Source organism: Zingiber officinale, chromosome 2B, assembly GCF_018446385.1.
Source record: "Zingiber officinale cultivar Zhangliang chromosome 2B, Zo_v1.1, whole genome shotgun sequence".
NCBI lineage: Eukaryota > Viridiplantae > Streptophyta > Magnoliopsida > Zingiberales > Zingiberaceae > Zingiber > Zingiber officinale.
Window position 1 is genome coordinate 141,167,193 of NC_055989.1, and position 12,094 is coordinate 141,179,286.

A 12,094-nucleotide genomic window follows, 5' to 3' on the forward strand; every position below is an offset into this window, starting at 1 on the left:
TCTGGTGCTCAGCCTTCACCTGCTGACAGACAAGACATTTAGCTACAAAATCTGCGATGTCTTTCTTCATACCGTTCCACTAATAGGAACGCCTCAAATCACGATACATACGGGTCCCACCTGGGTGGATAGCAAATCTAGAACGATGAGCCTCCTGAAGTAACTCCTCCATGACCGGGTGAGACTGAGGTACACATAATCTGCCTCGGAAATAAACAATACCCTCGTCATCTCGTGCAAAATCGGTCTGCTGTCCGGAAGCTATCTGGCTACTGATGAACTGTAAATGCTGATCTCCGGCCTGGGCCTCTCGAATCCTCATCCTGATCGACGACTGAGCAACCATGGTAACAAGAATACCCTGCTCTGTCTGTCCCTGCTCCTCAAGGCCCAACTCGGAGAATCCCTGAATCAAGTCCGTGACTAAAACTCGATGACAAGCTAAAATCCCTCTGGACTTCCTGCTCAGTGCATCAGCAACCATATTAGCTTTACCCGGATGGTAGCTAATAGTACAATCATAATCCTTCAGGAACTCCATCCATCTCCTCTGTCGGAGATTGAGTTCCTTCTGGGTGAAAATATATTTGAGACTCTTATGATCAGTAAGAATCTCAAAAGTAATACCATAAAGATGATGTCGCCAAATCTTCAAAGCAAAGATAATAGCGGCTAGCTCTAAATCATGTACTGGGTAGTTCTTCTCATGCTCCTTCAACTGACGAGAAGCATAGGAGACTACCCTACCGTGCTGCATCAAAACAGCGCCCAAGCCCTGAAGAGATGCGTCTGTATAAAGTACGAATCCGTCATCACCAGAAGGTAAAACCAAGACTGGTGCTGATACTAATCTCCGCTTCAGCTCCTGGAAGCTGGTCTCACAAGCCTCTGACCACGTGAATTTCACGCCTTTCCGGGTCAGACGTGTCAACGGCATAGCAATGCTGGAGAAACCCTCAACGAATCGTCGGTAATATCCAGCCAAGCCCAAGAAACTGCGAATCTCCTGGACTGACTTCGGCTGCTCCCAGCTGGTGATAGCCTCGATCTTCTGAGGATCTACTGAAATACCTCGGCTAGAAACCACATGTCCTAGAAAACCAACTGAGGAAAGCCAAAATGCACACTTGCTGAACTTCGCATACAGATGATGTCGTCTAAGAGTCTCCAAGACTATGCGAAGGTGCTGCGCATGTTCCTCCTCGGAACGTGAATAGATCAATATGTCATCGATAAATACAATCACAAACTGATCCAGATACTCCAAAAAGATACGGTTCATCAAATCCATAAATACTGCTGGAGCATTGGTAAGCCCAAATGACATTACCAAAAACTTGTAATGTCCGTATCTGGTGCGAAATGCTGTCTTCTGAATATCAGAATCTCTAACTCTCAGCTAATGATATCCAGACCGCAGATCAATCTTAGAATACACTGATGTATCTCTGAGCTGATCAAATAAATCCTCAATCCGTGGCAAGGGGTACTTATTTCTGATAGTCACTGCATTCAGCTGCCTATAATCGATGCACAACCTCAGAGTACCATCCTTCTTCTTGACGAATAGTACAGGAGAATACTAAAGCGGAATACCGTGGGGTTCTCTACAAGGATACCGGAATGCTCCTGCCCGTGCATGCCATATGCAGCTGCTACAAGGGGAGCTGTCCTCTGCTAACGATGCGAAGATTGGGCTTTCGGCCCGCCTCGCTGTGTCCCGGACTGACCAAATTGTCCTCCCGGAACATAAATCCCGGAAGCTACATGCTGAGCCTTCAGCGAATAGTCTCGGCTCATGTGTCCAGGCAGTTTGCAATAATAGCAAACTGACTGTCCCAGCCTACATGCAGAGATGATGCGATCTCAGGACCCGCATCGGGTGCAGTGAGGGTAGTGAGGGTCATTGGTGGACTGTTCCCGGTTCTGATGAGCAGACCGGGAACGTCCAGATGAAGATCGTCCTGACTTCTGGGGTTGTCTAGATGACCCAGAAGTACCCTAACTTGTCTGAGTACGACTGCTCTACTGCTGTCTAGTAGTCCGTGGCTGCTGATCTGTCCGAAAGTCCGATCCATCTGCTTCCTCTTCTTATCTACATTCACTCTCTGATGAGCAGACTCGATCAAAAGCGCTTTACCCATTGCCTCTGTGTATGATGAACTACCAAAACCGGCAATCTTCACCTGAAGACGCCCGTCCAGTCCCTGGACAAACTGGAGCATATGAGATCTGCCCTCGGCAACCAACTCATGATAGAATCTGGCCAACCGATTAAATTCGGCATTATACTCCATCATTGAGCGGTAATTCTGTCGAAGACTCAGAAAATCCTACCGACGTGTCATCTGATACGTCCGGAGAAAATACTGACTCTCAAATGCCTCCCTAAATCTCGTCCAAGTAATATGCTGCTCGCTTATAATCGAGCGTTGCATGTCCCACCAGATCTCTGCCTCATCTCGTACCTCAAGTACGCAGTAGTAGGCACGACTGGAGGGGGTGTCAGGTATACTAAATGTGATACCACTAGTGGTATAGTCGAAGTATGTACCTCTAAAGTCGGAACTATCGGGGTCTGATAATCCGACGTGCCTATAATATCCTGACGAGTTTGTCCCTGACGGACAGGCTCGACCCTAGCAGATCTCTCTGGAGACTCTGTCTCAGGAGAATCTATCACCCTCTTACGTGTGCGACCACGTCTCGGTACTAGAATACATGTATGTGTCATATCTGTAACAAAATGTTACCCAGATATCACTACAGGTATAAGAACTGAAAAAATTACCTCATTTACCTATTTGCCATCTGGAGATGTCCGATCGCTGCTTAGCCCCATAAAGAACCAATAAAACCTCGTCAAAATACCTCGGAATTCTGAAACGAGAAAATCGACGGAAATCCGGACAAATCCGAAAATACCGAGAAATGCTCACGAAAGTAAGCCTCGTAAATCTGAAACCCGACAAGTAGGTATCGCAAAACTTTGCTCTGATACCAAAAATATTGTCACGCCCCAGGTAGTCCCTGTCCGAAGAAATTTCGGCAGCATCTCCCCTGTACGGGTGACAATATGAATCTCAGTATACATATATCTATACCTCGGCCACACTCGGCCGGAACAATACACACAAATAGTAAACAAACCACGCAGTTATATTAAGAAAAGATGATATAGAAATCAATGAAGATATACGTACACATCCTACTCCACTACAACGAAGAAACGAAATCCACGAAGTAATGAAATATTCGCAGCGGAAAACAAAGTAACAACCTCGAATGTTCGATATAAAGTCCACAATACAAACCCACATCACAAGTATATGTATAAAAGCGAATACAGAAAACGATATCTAGCAATCCTCGCGACAAAGGGGCTAGTGACTGGAATATCTCCCGACGGTCTCAACCTGAAAAAAAATAGTAACAACGGGGTGAGTTCAAAGAACTCAGCAGGTAATCCAATAGATATGTACAGCAACATATAACCACCAGTAACATCCTATGATACAGTACACTAAACCATAGAGCCTACAGTACAGTCTCCTAACAGTACAACCTACGGTACGATCTCCTAACAGTATAACAGATATGCCTAGCTGAAATAAACTGTAATAACCAGCAATAAGCGTAAAGTACAGTCTATAGCAAGAATAATAAGAAAATGCATAACTAAAATAAACTGTACTCACCTGCGAGGCTTGGGCAACTGACTGTCAACATACAGAGATAAAAATAGTCAGAGCAAAAGCATGTATCCTGTATGCATGTCAATCATATGCAATCACCAAAATGCATCAATCATAACGAATGCAATCTGTGCATATGATGCAATATGACATGGTCACCCCTGTCAACCAGTCCACACACAATGGTGAGACCGAGTGGGTAGGGCTGTGACACCGTGCACTCTGCCGTCACTACCCCTGATGAGTGACCGAGTGGACGGGATGCTGTCGGAGTACACCTATCCTCCTACCTCAAACATAGTGAGGGAGCGCAATGCTCTCAACTCCCGGTACGCGATGACGGGGAGGGATCCCTGTCTGCTACCACGCTGCAGTCTCACTACCCATGAGCGGACCAGCGGAGCACTACAGAGCAACCTGCCATACACACCCTGAGTGCTATGCCACTACCCATGCAGTGGTCACGCTGTGTGCAGGCCCATGTAGCCGGCCGACGAGCTCAACAATAATGGAGTCGTCAATCGCCCAGCATGCAATCATGCGATATGGTGCGTGCAGCTACAGTATGTCATACCTGAACATATCCTCCTCCATATGCGTAGGTGCCAATAAAACAAACGCATATGTATAACAATGATATAAGCAACGCAAATCCAACCACATATAACAAGTATCTCCAGCAACTAACCAAGTGCAGATAAGCATCATAAATATCCATCTCTATGAACATATATACACATGGCAAAAGATAGAAGCATCCGGTTCTAAAGTAAAGCAACTAACAGAATAAGCATGTGATAGGTATCACTAAGCTAAGACCAGGGAAGAAATAAATCTACCATCTACCACTAGTAATTATATATAAACTATACATATCATAAGACAGTATCAAAAGATAAGTCAAAGGGTACCCGCCTCGAATAGAAGGTACAATCCAGTCCTAATCCAATATCGAGATGCTCGTCTCGAATCAGAGTCCTGTGTAAATACATTTACTTTTATTTAGCTAGAATACTAACAAATAGCTAAATAAATCTTAAATAGAAATTTAGGAGCAAACCCCAAACCATATCCCACAACCTTTCTAACGGTTAACTAGGGATAGTTTCCTAATCCCTAATCAACCACTAGATTAGCAAATCAAACCTAAATCCATATAACCTAATGATAATTAATTATCAATAGGTATCAAGATCATACCTAATCATCTAACACATAATCTATAACATGTTCCAACCAAAATTCATTTCAAACCTAACCCTAAATCAACACTACACATGTATCAAAATCCCTACACATACCTCAATTCCCAGCTGAACTAGGTGCTGTATCAAGGTACACTGAGGAATGGATGACTGCGAACCAAACTGAGCTGGCTGGATGAGGTGTCTGCCGAAGCCAAAGACACCACAGCAAGAACCAAAACAGATCCTCACCTTGCTGGATCAGAAAACCCACAGCAACCTCTGCTGGAGTTCTTTCCCAATTCACCCGAGACCTCAATCAGCGGCGACACAGAGGGAATCCAAGATCACCTTCACAGAACCTCCCCTCCCTATATCGGATCAAGATGAGTAAATCACAATTCAACACAAAACAGAACTCAATCAACCGAAATCCGATGACACCTTACCTTCAATCGGTTGTCTCCAGAAAATGTCACCCAATCCGATCCGTGAAACAACGTACCAAGGATTCTTCTATCCTCAAATCAACACGAACGAAGATTGGGTCCAAGATCGGACCTAGGATTGCTGACTATTAGAGAGAGAGAGCAGAATCGAGGAAGAAACTCAAAGCTAGGGCATAATTTCGAGAAATAGAAGAATAAGGTTCGGATACATACCCTTGAAACCCTAATTAACTCTTCACTCCGGCGATCAAATGGATCTCGCGTCGATCGGAGAAGGAAGAGCCAACCGAATCGGAAAGAAGGTTCGCGGCATACCTGATGACAGGATATCAGGAGGATCTGCCTCCTTGTTCGACCTCTGGCGAGGCTCCGGCGACGAGCTCCTCCGGCGAAGATGACAATCACCGCAGATCTGTCCGCGACAGGGAGAGAGAGCGCGTGAGCAGAGGGAAGATCGGGGAAGGAAAATCGGCGTTTTAGGGTTGGGAAAAGAATTAAATAAAGGAAATGGATATATATATTAAACATTTCCTCACTTAAACGGGTATCCCAAACAGGCTTATTCCGCGCCTACCGAACGATCCCCTCAAAACCCTTCGTACGAGTTCTGAAAAATTCCCAGAAAATTCTAAAAATTCCAGAAAAATTTTATAAGGCTATTTCTGAAATAACCCTATTTATTTAAATTTTTCGAGATCTTACATTAGGTTTCGACGGGTGAGGGTTTTTTGTTTTCAGCCTGAGGCTTTGTTGCGCGTGGGAGGATGTGTGGCGGAAAAATAATTGGGGAAGTGAAAAGGTTTAATCAAATATCAATTGGTGGTTTAAAGACTAATAAAATTGTTAATAGACAACGCTTTTCAAAAAATATTATCTTTGACCCACAAAAATCACTAATAGACAATAGGTTTTAAAAAAACATTGTCTATTAGTTAGAAAATAAATAGATAGACAATGCTTTTCACTAAAAGTGATGTTAAAAAAAAAGACAACGATTTTTTTAAAAAAACATTGTCTTTTAAGTGCTGTAAAATCTAATTTTTCTTGTAGTGTTCTAAAGGAATTGAATTGAGTTTAGGAGTTATCTCTTTCTTACCCAATGGACACCTACTGTTGTAGTATCTCTTCTCATTGCACCTGAAGCAAGTGATATGGTCCTTTGACTTCACTTTGGTGGAGATGCTCACTAGGTTGACCACTTCCAAGACCTCTTCTTCATCCGTCTTGGCTTCTTCTTCAACCTTTGAGGATATTGATGATACTTCCTAATCCACACTTGCGGATGGCATTTCTTCATCCTTCTCCTCCTCGGATGTTGAACATTGCTCAACTTCCGGTTGCTCCTCTACTTGAGCTTCTTCATCCGTTTCTTCATATTTTTCTTCTTCTTGTGTAGGCATGAGTTCTTTTCCTAAAACCTTCTTCACTTTGCTCCACAATTCGTGAGTGTTCTCATATTCGCCTACACAACTCATCACATTAAAAGGCAACATATCTATTAAGATTAATATTACCTTATCATTTGCCTTCGATCATGAGGTTTGCTCTTCCGTCCAATATCGCGGTCGGAGTTTCTTCCCTTTCTTATCTCTTGGGACTTCGAACGGCTCCTTGACCACCATTATGGTGTCCCAATCCATATCGAAGAAGATCTCTATCTTCATTATCTAATACATGATGTCCCATAAGCCTCCTCCTTCAAACTTCGAAGGTGCTATCAAGTCGGCTATCTTCTTGTAATTGCTCTTCTAGGCGGTTAGTCTGGTGAAGTGCAACCTTGGCTCTGATACCACTTGTTGGGGATCTTGTATGGCCAGCTAGAAGGGGGGTTGAATAGATATTGTCCCTAAGTCGATTGCTTCCTACGTATTCGTTAGCTTGCGTAGCGAAAATACAATACTAATATGAATACAAAAGCTAATCTAAAGACAAGAAGATAAATGCAAACTGCTAACACGTTTCCTTTAATGTGGTTCAGAGATTAGGGCTCCTACTCCACGGCTGTCCGTAAGGTGGACGATCTCTCAATCCTTCGGTGGATTAGCCCCGGCAAACTCTGACCATCTCAAGTCTCCTTGTGGGCGGAGAAACCCCACCACAATACTCACCAAGACCTCTTGGATTACACAAGCACTTGAAAACTAGTTGACTACTAATTAGGCTTTAACCAAGTCTAATTTCGTCACCTTAGCCAATCATCCCAAGCTCCATCTTATAGAGCTTGGGAAGAAACAACAAGTTTGTTTACCTTTACCAGTCGGCTGGTCCTTGCACCAGACGACTGGTCCTTGCACCAATCGGCTGGTGTTTGGCCAACGGTTCTCTCAATGGCTCTTTACCAGCGACTGGTCCCTGCCGTTTAGGCCCAGAAACTTTCTGTGCTAACCCACAGTCGACTGGTCCCGTACCAGTTAACTGATACAACCCTAAATTTAAGGTTTCTCTTTCTGAGTATATTTCTCTCGCACTCGAACCCTCATGACTCACTTGTTTTTCTTCATAGCTTTGACCTCTTGCCTTCAAGCCTACTTCCTTTGGCTCTTGTCCCTCGGATGCATTCAAGCTCGTGGCTCGTCCCCAATGTCATCCTTCCCGTATGCCTCAAAGTCACTTCTCTAGACCATTGTCCTTGCTGCCTTATCCACGGTCCCTCGGATGCTCCATTCTTCATCGGACCCGAAGCCATCAAGCTAAGTCAGATGTATCTTCTGCAAATTGCACACTCAAATACACATATCAAATACAAGTGTGAACCTAACTCAAACTCTTTGCCCAAACACCAAAACACATGATCACACGGATCATTGGAATTGCTCTAACACAAAATAGTAATAAAATTTTCACGAGAAAATAAAATTAATTTAAGCAATAATAAATTATTTACTATAGAAAAATGATTTTTTTCTTTAAAATGCTTAAAAATAGATTTGAGGTTCAAAAAATCTTTAAATTTTTTTTGAAAATGTAATAGAGTAAGTGATTTTTTAGAAAAATAAATTTTCAAAAATTAAGTGTTTGAAAATTTTTAATATTAAAAATTAGGATTTGGATAAATAATTCATAGAAAATTAAATATTAGTCAAAATATTTCGAAAGTATTTCGTTGGACAAAGAATATTATAAGATTTTATTAAAAAATATTTTTTTTTAAAAATAACTCTGTGAAATACTTTTTAATTAAAAAATATAATATTATAAAAATAAATCATAAAAAATAATGCAACAGGCAAAGAATTTTGAAAAATTTTCTACATATAGGAAATGAAATCTTCTTTTTTGAAAAAATTAATACCTAATTAATTTTGATTAGAAATTATATGAAGAAATTTATTTTAGCACATTAGGTATTTAAAAGGTAAATATTAAATCAAATTAAAATTAGAAATATACACAAATTAAACTAAGCATGACTTTGGAACCCAATATAGGTTCCTTTCTATTGGATTAATAAAGTATTTCTAGAAATATATAGTTTTTGTTACTTTTTTGATTTGACTCTAGTGAAATTTATAATACCAATTTAATCCTTCAGAATATCTAAAATTTGAGCATTTATTTTTTAAAAAAAAAATTCTATTTATTCCTGTTGGGGTTGTAAGGTTACAAACATAGTCTCACATTGAAAACATATAGGAAAGATAATGAATTTATAAGAAAAAGATATCTCCATTGGCATATGACCTTTTAGGTAGAGCCCAAGAGCAAAACTATTAGGGCTTAGGCTAAAAGTGGACAATATTATGCCATTATGAAGATATCTAATTTTTTTTATCATAATAATTGATATTAGAGTGAGGTCACTCTTCACCGGATTAACCGCTGAAAGAAGCACAAGCCAGAGTCATGATCTAAGATCGAACCATGTGGATGAAACCTTGAACAAAGTAGGGGAGGCCTTGAGCAGGTTAGTGACCTAATGCTTAAGGAGAGGCCCTAACCAGATTAAGAGTGGCTCGATGCTTGAGGAGGACCCTGTGGTCCTTTGTTTGAAGAGGGGGTTATTATTGGGGTTGCAAGGTTGCAAACATAGTCCCACATTAAAAACACATGGGAAAGATCATGGGTTTATAAAAAAAAAAAAGATATCTCCATTGGCATGAGACCTTTTGGGTAGAGCTCAAGAGAAAAATTATGAGAGCTTATACCCAAAGTGGGCAATGTTATGTCATTATGATGATATCTAAATTCCTTTTAATCCTAACAATTCCTTTAGATTAGTATTTTCAATTTTTTAAGGTCCTCTATTAAGCAAGATTTTATCAAGATTCTTTGTATTTCTAAATTTTTATTTAAATTTTTTTTAGTTTTAAATTTACACATTGATTTTACCATTGATTTAATACTGAAATATAGTTGATCAAGTGGTAAGAGGCATACCTCACTTACCATATCAGATCTGAAGCTTGATTCTCCCCCTACTTCATTGTATTCATCTGAAATAGCTCCCCCTTCATCGATACTGGCTTCTAAGGTGCTTTGTTCTTCGTGGCTAGCCATCAGTACTAGTCTGGCGTATGCTTCTATTTCTAACTCGAATGATGAGCTTTCATCTTAAGTGACCTTGAGATTATTGTGTTTATTTTACTTGGGCCTCTTGTCTTTTTCCTTTTTGAGTTCCCTGAAGTCCTCCTTTATGTGTCATTCTTTTTGGCACTAGTAGTATCGAACATTTCATCTATTTCTTGGATTTTGTCTGTTTTGTATTTCTTTAAATTTGTTAGATCTAAAAAATTTTCTAAATTTCCTTACCATGTAAGCTTTTTCGTCTCCTTCCAGATCTGAGTCAGACTTGGGTTCGTGCTTTTTGGTGGCTTTTAGTGCTAGATTCTGGCTTGACACTTTTGTTGTACCTATCTATTGAGTTTCATGTAATTCCAAAGTCAAAAAAAGTTCCTCTAGGGTACTTACCTCCAGGTCCTTCGAGATATAGTAAGCGTCTATGATCGAAGTTCATTCTAGAGTTTTGGGAAAAGTATTGAGTATGTAGCGTACTGAGTCCCGGTTAGTTACCTTTTTGCCGAGGTTGACCAGTCCAGTTATTAGCTCCTTGATCTTTGATGTGCGTAGATTATATACACTTTTATGCATGCTTTGACGCACATCTACTTGTATTTCATTGGCATAATCTATATTTATTACACCCTATTTCATTGTAATGTCATACTTCCATTATATTTTGTTCGGAGATATGCTCTTTGCTTGTTTTGATTGATAGGACGCTATTTGGAGCAAAAATGGAGCTAAAACGCACACGGGAGCAACTCCGGAAGAATTCATGCTTGGGCCGTGTATGCCACACGGTCGTGTGGCCATATCATGCCTTGGCCGTGCCAAATGGCACGACCGTGCTCCAGCACCAGATGTAAAGAAGGCCACAGCCGTGTGTCCCACACGACCGTGCTAAGCTTCCTGTGGCCAAGCAACACACGGCCGTGCCAAATGGCACGACCGTGCCAAGTTTCCAGAGGAGAGAAGGGCCATGGCCGTGTGAATCCACACGGCCATGTGGCCTCGGTAGAGAAGAAAAATGTCATGGTCATGTGTGCCACACGGCCGTGTGACTCAACCATAGAAGAAGACGTGTGAGGCCGTGTGGATCTCACACAGCCATGTGACGAAGAACACGAGCCGTGCCATGCCAAAACAGAGTTGTGCTGAATTCTGGGCAGACTGCAGACCGTTCGTAAAACGACCATAACTTTGCGCTCGGTAGGAGTTTTTGGATGATCTTTATACCAAAACGTAGCAGACTTCAAGATCTACAACTTTGCTTCAGTTCCAACAGAGATGCCCGTGATAAATGGCACGGCCGTGCCTCCCAACCGTGGGTTCAACTGGACCTCCGGCCAGACTGTAGACTAAACTTTGAACCACCATAACATTCGGCTCGGTTGGATCCAGGGCTCGATCCAAGTATCAAATTGAAGATAATTTCAAGAGCTACAACTTTTGTTCAGGATAAATCACGAGAAAATCTGGTTTAGTGGGTGAAAAACCCAGTTTACCGGACCCCTGTTTTCCTGGTTCCTGGGCGGTTTGGAGGAGGTATAAAAGGGTCAAGATCTTCATTCTTTGACTCATCTTGGGAGATCTTGGAGCTGGGACTTCATCCCTCTCCTTGGGGGAAGGGTTTTCCCCTTAGGGGGAAACCCTAGAGCTCCATTCTCCTCCATCCCTTGGCGATCCATCCATCTCCGGAGCGAGGAAGCATCCCCAAGACATCGAAATCATCGGCAAGCATATCTTCTTCCCCTTATTCTCAAATCTAGGGTTGTAAGTATGCTTTTCTTTATGTTTTGGGGGTGTTCTTCCTTTGCAATGGAGTAGATCTCTAGATCTAGGATGTAGGGAGTATTTGTGATGTGATGAATGATGTAAAACTATGTAGATTCTTGCCATGATTCTATTCAATGACTTGTTGATGCATTGTTCTTGTTTGATGTAATGTGATTGTATGCAAACTCTTGTGGCTTTGCCAATTTCCTATTTCTATGATTTTGCCCTCTTTGTATCAATTAAATCTTGAATGTATTGTTGTAATTTGGACCTAATTCACATTCTTGATTGATTGTTTGAATGTCTTATGGATTTTGTAGAGATTATCTCTCACTCGATTTTCCGAGGGAAGCACGCGTAAGGTGCAAGCCCGTGTAAGGACGTTTGAGGGATGAGCTTTAGGGGAAAAATAGGATAATTCAAGATGGTAGGATAGATTTATGCATTAATATTTATATCTTATGGGTTGAGAGGTAATGATTCCTATGTT